We start from the raw sequence: 8,766 nt of genomic DNA on the forward strand, positions 1-8,766 counted from the left end.
GGAACCCCCCCCAGCCTCTGCATGCACCCCCAAGACGCAGCCCGGGCGACTGAAATGGCTGAGTCAACTTGGTGAAACAAGAGCGTCCCCAATGGGCCGGCTGCCCCCAGCCCCCTTCGCCCCTCGTTCGGCCCCACAATGCGCCCTTGTGCAGCGCCTGCAGCCAGGCCCGGGGATTTGGCGCAGGGATGGGGTGGGGTGGGGGGAAACAGTCGTCAGATATTTAAAACAGAGCCGAGGGAACAAAGCAGGCCTTTGTGCACCGAAGCAGTCGGAGCGGGGAGCCGGCCGGCAGCGCGAGGGGTGCTCAGCGCATGCGCGCGGCCCAGGCCGTGCTCGGGTTACCCAGAGTTTTCCACCCGGGTCCGTCGGGCCTGCGTTAACCCCTTGCCGGCCGCTCCCCGGAGGGCAGGCGGACGGAGACACCACCTTTCATCTGCTGGCCGTGACATGTTTAATTGAAAAAAGAAGTAGTCATTTTCCGTGTTTCTATAGGAAGCACAGATCATTAAAATAAAATGATATACCAATTGGGAACCCAGATTTCAAATGAGCAGGATTTAATGGGACACTTGGGCCGTGTGAAAATCAAGGCATTTCGAAAAGACGGTTTCTTCGGATGGCAGTGAAACCTTTTCAAGTACTAGCTAGCTTCTTCTGTCTTGTGTATGCTGGGTGACTGGCTGCTTCGTTTTCCTGTTTCCAGTCACTTGGGAGTTAGATCTGTTGGTTATTGTCAAGGTTCTGACTTTTTTGTTTCGGGTGGTGGCCTGGATGGTGTTTATTTATTTTTTAAAAAAATAACTAAATAGAGGTAGAGTGTGCACGGTACAAAGATGAGGTTGGGTCATGAACTAAGGAATATAATTCATCTCATCTATGTGCTGGAGTTTCTTTAGAAAGACAGAGGGAGGGAGGGAGAGAGGAAGGACAGAGGAAGGAGGGAGGGAAGGGAGGAGGGAGTTATTAAGCACATTTTGTTGTGTTGGGGAAGGAGATTGAAGAGGTCTCTCTAGTAGCAGAGACTAGGATGTCCAAAGTATTCCATCCTGCTTTTTACTGGCAATGATCACCTCCCCTGGTGTGTAATGAGGAGTGACAGGCAGAGGCTAGGGAAGTTAACTGCAGATTTGGAAGTGAGTTATTATGCTTGAATTATCCAGATGAATGGGAAAGGCAGTCTCAAACCTCCAGGTGATTCTCAGCCTTCCAAACAAAGCTCCTGGGCCCAAGCCTGCAAGGTTGGATGGACAGCCCCAACAAAGCAAGTCATGGGGAGTGGAAGGAATCAAAGGGACATCACATGACATGTATGCTAGGACTCTGTATCAGCTTACTCTGCTCTGCCTGTGTCCATACACCAGAGGAATTTATGGCTCTTTCTCTTTGCTACAGAGCTTCATAACCAGGTGGTCCTAAGAAAGCAGAGATTTTGATGTGAGGTCATCTTGGCAAGAAGCTCCCTTACCATCCAGGTCTCCAGGACAACCACTGTTGGGATGTCATGGGACCAGAGCATGTCCCTTAAAGTCCACACTGGGCAGATAAGCAGTTTTTTGGCAACTGTCATGTAGCAAATTCATTCTCAAATGAGAATGATGTATGTGTTTTTTTTTCCACTCTCTTTCACTTTCTAGGCCAGAATTCTGGGCCTAGGACATAGTCTAAGAATGTCCTTTGGGATGTGAGTTAAGAGAATAGTGTGAGGAAGGACTTAGAGAAAGAAGTACTTCTAATCTGAAACTAATGCTGTACTGTATGTTGGCTAATTGAATTTAAATTTAAAAAAATTTTTTTTAAAGTACCTTTTTCTAGACAGAAGGACAAAGTAGTTTTCCTTTTGGCTTCCCTAGCCCATAGCTCATTTCCTCTCCCTCTCCAACCTCAGTAGAGGAAGTTGTGGTAGGCCGTCTCCAAATTGGTAGTCCCCAGTCTTTCCCTCCTTACCTCTCCAATCTGGGAGAGCCATAGTGACTGGCTTGACCAACAGAATACAGTAGGGTACATTCTGGAACTTCCAAGGCTTGGTTATAAGAAGCTTTGTGATCTATCTGGGTCTTTTAGAAGCTTTAGTCCTGGGACAATTGCTCTAAAAACCAGCTACCATCCAGTAAGAAGTCCAAGCTACACAGAAAGGCTGTCATCACGAACCCCAACTGGGGAGCGCTTGGGTGGCTCAATAGTTAAGCATCTGCCTTTGGTTCAGGTCATGATCCTGGGGTCCTGGGATCGAGTCCCACATTGGGCTCCCTGCTCAGCAGGGAGCCTGCTTCTCCCTCTCCCACTCCCCCTTCTTGTGTTCCCTCTCTTGCTGTGTCTCTCTGTCAAATAAATAAATAAAATCTTAAAAAAGAAAATGGAAAAAGTTTGGACCTGCTAGTCTTTAAAAAAAAAGGGGAAAAAAAAAAAAAAAAAGAACCCCAGCTGAGCTCTCAGCCAAGAATCACATCACTGCCAGTCTTGTGAATGAATGGCATCTACTTGCCTGTGCAGCTCAGTAGAATCCTGGGGGGACTCCAGCCCTGGCAACCATGTGACTGTAACTGCAAGAGATCCCCACTGAGATCCATCTCCCTGGGCCTGGTTGGCACAGGTGTGAGAGAGAATAGCGAGTTGTTTTAAGGCACTATGTTTTAGGGTGTCTGTTACGTAGCAACAGGTAATTGAACAGGAATGCAGTGCTGGATGGGAGAGAAAAGAGAGGAGAGGAGCTCCCGACAGCACAGTCACTTTGAGGGGCTCTATTTCTCTTTCTGTCCCCCTTGGCACCGCCAACACCCCCTGCTCTTTCTGAGCCGTGCCTGGCCCACAGCACAAAAATCTTGTCCTGCTGCAGACTGTCACGCGTGTACTCCCCTCCTCCGTGGGGTGGCGGACACCCTGAAGGTAGGGCCCTGTCTTATGTGATTCCTACCCTCCGTGGTACTGATTGGTCAGATTGCTCTAGGGGCTACTAATGAGTAGACTAAGGGCTGGAACAGCATCTCTCAAGGTGCTGAAGTGGCTTGGCTTCTGATCTTTGACACTGAATACCTGAAATCTTATGTCCCTGCTGCTGGGCCCACCTACGTGCCAGCCATACCACGGGGGAGTCTGAACCCCACCAATACTCTGGCCACTTAAGGTAAGGAGATCAGGGCCAAGGAGGCAGTTGCAAATCTCATGATTGGATTTGTCCCCTCTGGAGGCTTTCGAACCAGAGAGATGATGTGCATGACAGCTCTGGGAAGCAGAGGGGGTTTGTAACTGTGTGGATGGGAGGCGACCCCACAAGAGTGCAAGCCCCCAGGACTCATTAGTGGCACCCCCAGGAACAGCTGAGAGCCCATGGTGTGAAGGACATTTTCACATGTTCAAGGCCTTCCCCAGCTGTCCATCACTGGAAGTGTGTGTTTAAGCCACGCCGGGGTCAGTGGCAGAGATGCAGGTCCGCGTGTGTAGAACCCGGTGCCTACTCAGAGGCCCTGCTAAACCCAGTACACTCTCCCAGCCTGTGAGAGAGGGAGGAGAAAGGCAGGGCAAGGGCAGCTCAGGAGAAGTTTCTTTATCCCTTTAATAAACATTCACCTGTGAGCCAAGCTTGGCTCCAGGCACCGGGCATGCAGGGGAAGGCAGTCCCCACTTCCAGGTAAAGAATTTTCTGGGGGGAGATGCAGCTCAGATGCACATCACCTGTGTCAGCAGAGCTTGGCTGCCAGTGAAGATCATGGGAAATGTGTCTTCCCTTCTCATTACAGCTTAGCCTTCTGACTTCATTTAAAGACCCGGAAATACCCGTGCTGTGAAATGGTAATGGGTGTGGGCACTAAAGCCACATGATCTGGGTTCAAGTCGGGTCTTCACCAGGACTCGCTGGCTGTGTGATCTTGGGAAAGTTGCTTAACCTCTCTGAACCCCTGCCCCATCAGGGGTAAAAATAAATGCTTCATCTCAGGATTGAATGGGGATTTGATGAGACCCTGCTGGCAAAGCAAGCACTTAGCTCCAGGCCCATAGCTTCTTTTCTGAGCTTCGGGAAGACTGAGAAGATGGGCAGATGTCACACGATATCATTCTGGGGAAGCATTTCTGAGACACAGCAGCTGCCTCTGCCCACAGGTATGAGTTACTGTTGTGACATGTCCCTGTGATGTGAAGAAATCAGTGAGGGACCGCAGCCCGTTCTCCTGTACCAACCAAGTATTTGCTTGAACCCCAGTCCTTTTCCCAAGCAGCACACCTGTGTTCTGCCACCATTCAGACGGTGTTGTCAGCTAATCACTCTGAGTGTGGAATATGTTCTCTGGTGAGAAGCCGGGCCCTCCATGGGGAGGGTCGTTTTTCTGAGAAAATGCCCACTTTACTTCATCTTTCGGGGTCTACTTCCTGACCAACAGGCTCCAAGTAAGTGAAGCTAGAGCCCAGTGTCTGGGAAAGATTCCAAAGCCCTGGTGTTTCCAACACAGAGGGGATATACTTACTGTAAATCTTTACTCTCCTTAAAGTAGTTTAACAGAAATAAGGGATTTGATCCTTCCTTAGTACATCTCAATAGTTCAATTTTCACTGTCATCTGAACTCAAGACATAGAAAAGTAAAACGTGAAGCCTTACTGGGCCTCCTGGTTTATCCATCATATTCTATTACCTTCTAAGAAGCCTGTCCAATTAGCATATCTGATCACTTGAGGAACACCTGGCTGGACTATTTGGATGGTGGCAAGGGAAGGATTGGCTTATTTTCCTCTCCAGATGTAATTCTTTGGGCTCTCCACCCAGGGTCACTGCTAGCTCACATGGCATCTATGTGCAAATAAGGAAAAGTTACCCCTTCCTCCCTGTGGATGCAGCCACGGCAGGGGTGGGGGGGCAGTGTGGCAAGCAGAGTGAGGGCTGGATTTCAGTCCCCACTCACTCTCTTGTGCCGTGAACAGCCTACATGGCTCCACATGGTGGCCCTGTCTCTACCCACATCAGCAGGGTCACTAGCTGCAGTTTTTCTTCTTGGAGATGTATCTGCTGGAGGGGTTTGGGAGGAGTTACTCACTGCTGTGTGTTAGAGATGGGTTTCCCGAGGCCCAAGAGCAACACCTTAATGGGGCTATATTTTGAGGTCTGGGAGACTTTCAAGGCATTTGTAGGAGGGGCACTTTTTCAGGGGCAGAGAACCCGGTCTTTGAAGTTAAGACAATTCTGGGGGATAGAACAGCTGGTCAGTCTGCCCACAATCCTGCTGGGAAACCTGACAGCAAACGACCTTGGATTTGCTCATTTGGATGCTTTATGGTAATTTCCAAGAATGCTTTACCTTCTTCTGAGAAAGAGAGGGTAGGCTCATGCATTAGTCTCCCCTTGTCTTCTTTTGAGCTTTGGTCTGTGGTCGGACATCTGGGCACAGGAGTTTAACCCATCTCTGCTTTCATATCTAAATCCAATCACCTGTCAAGAGGCTAGCCTTCCCTGCTTTAATGAGTCCATTTATGGAGTTCTCCATGGTGCAATCTGTGGGGGGAGGGGGGGTCGGGAAGACTCCTTGTGGGATCTCAGGGGTATCATCTTCCCTAGTTGTGACCCAGCAAACTCACCTCTAAAATGGAATGAACAGTACACAGCCCATCCACGCCATGAATAGGTTCATGAGGACTTAGGACTTTAAGTTTAGTTAGATTTTTTGGTAAGTAGGTACATTAACAAACCCAGCACCAAAACCTGCTAGTAAGCAAGGGCTCTCAGGACATGTGGAGATATTTGTTCATTTCCTAGTTTCTTCGTTCAGCAAACTTTTACTGCATACCTCCATGTGCCAGCTCTGTACAAGGCTCTGGGTGAAAAGGCAAATGAGAAAAATACTCTCTTGCTTTCTGTTTAAATGCCATTTCTTTGGGAAGGCTCCCAAAGAAATATACCCTCCCAAGGCTTGGGACCCCTGTGTATATTCCCTTTTGGTAAACAGCCCTGTACTTTAATTACTTGATCCATTTCTATTTTTACCACTAGACAGCTTCAAGAGTGACCACATCAGGTTGGCACTAAATTCTGGAGCCATGTGCCCCCCCAAATATGGATTGAATGAATCCATTTGTTCCCCATCTCATATACCAGATCAGAGTCCTCCTGTGATACTCCTGTGTATAGGGCATCCGGCTCCTGTGGAGGATTGAATCTCAGGAAGGGATTCATCTGTTCCCTAGAGGGTCAGGACCCTAGACCTGGCAATCTAGATGATTGCCAAGGACCCTTCAGCTTAAAGCCCACAGTTCTAGGACAGATGGAGCTCTAGAGGCCTGGACAGTAAGCAGGGAACCAGAGAATGGGGGTGTGGGCCAGGTGAGAGGCATGCTTGCAGGAACATTCCATGTGCCCAAACTCCAGACCTAGTCCCTTCATTAGGAAAGAAATAAAGATGTGAACTGGGAATGCAGCTCTGAAGAGGAGCCGCCTGTGGGCTTGATGCTGACCATTCTCCACTCCTAGCACCTGTGCTCCTGTTGGGGGAGACTGACCTCCAATGGGTCTGCCAGAGGCAAGAGGAGAGAGGGGAGTGGTGCTGTGGCTGTTGGCCTGCCTCCTACACCTGAGAGCTCCGTGTCTGGTTACACTCATTGTCCCTGTGCACAGAGCCGAGGTCACTCCTGGAAGGAGATTAGCTGGGCCCTGGTTGTTGGCAGCACTGTTTTAGTCTTCCCTGGCCATTAAATCCTGGCTTTGTTGTTCTGTTGTCAATAGCAACAGGAGGCAAGGCAGTTTTCTCCATGATGCAAGCTTATTTTTCTCTCCTGGTAGATGAGCTATAACCAGCCCAGGGCACTTGCATGCAGGCTGGGTGCCCTGGGCTCCCCATCCAGGCCTTAAAATCCACACCCTGGTGGCTGGGGAGGAAAAGGACGGGTTGACTTTGCCCAGGCACACTGGGAGTGGAGGATGAAGGGGGACCTGTGAGTGGGGAGTTACTGGTTCTTCTAAGATTGGGCTCAGTTATCCCTCTTCAGTTTTAATGGCTACAAAATATCCATGGTGTCTGCCTTGGGTATGCTTAAAGCATAGGAGTAGAGGAAGGAGAAGAAGAGGAAAAAAAGAGGAAAAACAGAAAAGAAATTTAAGAGAAGAAGAGAAAGAGATGAAGAGGGAATGAGAAGAGGCGAAAGTTTTCTGGAGAAGTGTGGAACCCCAACAGCAGCCTCTGGCATCACTTGGGATTTGAAGCCAAAGTGGGGTGACCACACAGGCCTGGATGAAAAAAAAATAAAGATTCACTCTGGATGAGGCTTTTGCTTCCCATTGGGAAGGCGCTGCCTCGTGGATGAGCAGACGGATGGGTGGGTGTTTGGGTGGATGGATGGATCCCATGGATCCCATGGACAAAGACCTGTGGGATAGGATTTGCCAGGGATTGAATGAGTGAAAGGGGAAGAAACAGAGTGAAAACTGAGAAAATCCAGTGATGGGGTGAACCATTTTATACAGGGACTATCAAGTATGATATTGGTACCAAGCACTGGCTGGGTGGGAGAGCCTCTCTCTGCCCCATCGTTGTCTTAAGTAAACATATGACCTAAGAGAAAAATAGTGTTTACTATACAAATAGTCTGAACAAAAATCCCCTAGCCTTTGTATTACCCAATTTTCCATCTCTAGGTCCTCCTTTACGGGAACCCCAGAACTGTCACTGGTCAAGGCATTGTGTCTACTTTAACTAAATCCCTTCCAAGAACAAGTGAATTTGGCTTGGATAGATAAGCAAGGGCCTGACACACAATTAGAGGAGGTGAGGAAGATAAGCTTCAGATTAGTTTGAGGCTAGGAAGAGTAAAAGAGCCTCAAAACTGTCAGTCGCTCCTACTCAGGGATTTAGAGTATTAATTACTCTAACAATAGCAAATCATTGAGTAGATTGTCTCTTTTCTCCCTTCAATAAAAAATGTTAAGTAAAGACCTATTCCCAGGGAAGGCCCAGTGGGAATTAGGGTCAGGGTCAAGGGTTAGGGGTTAAAGCGTCCTGTTCTCTAAGCTTGGAAGCAATACTGTGGGTGGCTGGCAGAGAGGTGAGCAAAGCTTCTTTCAGGAAGGTCCCTACCAGAAATCAGACTGCACAGAAGGATACTGTGAGTGAAGTTTTAACAGCTAGTGGTGGTAGGAGCAGGTCTGAAGGGGCATCAAGTAGAGGCTGTAGGGTAAGTGTGCCATTCTTTGGGCCCTGCTACTGTAGGGCTCTGCTGACTCACTTGGGAATCCCTGAGCTCCTGGGTAGATCTAGTCCAACAAGGTGCCTGGGTGCATTCTCAGGTAGGTCTGGGTTGCCTTCAATACCAACAAAATAATAGGTCAACACTGGCCTTTTCTCTAAATAAGATACAATGTCATGTTCCAACCTCTGTAAGAGTTGAAGAATCTGGTTCCCAGAGAGGTGTAAACCTTAACTGAAATCTTGGAAGTAGCCCTCTAGAGTGAGAGGAAAAAAGAGGGGCTGACTCAGGAGTATGGCCTGGGAGACTTTGGCATTGAGTTCCAACGTGGGCAGGGGAAGGGTACATTATATTAAGGGCAAGGGTCAAGTGAAACTCTAGGAAAAACATCAGCCCTGGAGAGTGAATAGGCTTGTCATGTTAGAAGCCTCTAAGGGAACTTAAGTGTTCCTTTGATCAAGGGGAAGACACAAAAGGTGCACTATGCAGAAATAACCTCCCCAGGAAAGCAAGTAGGTTTAATGGGTTTTCACAGAAGGGTAGAAGACCATTTCATCTTCCCTTTCTCAGGACAGGGAGATGAGGATGCTGGACCCAAAGGTTAT

The sequence above is a fragment of the Neovison vison genome, chromosome 13 (assembly GCF_020171115.1).
Source record: "Neovison vison isolate M4711 chromosome 13, ASM_NN_V1, whole genome shotgun sequence".
Lineage (NCBI taxonomy): Eukaryota > Metazoa > Chordata > Mammalia > Carnivora > Mustelidae > Neogale > Neogale vison.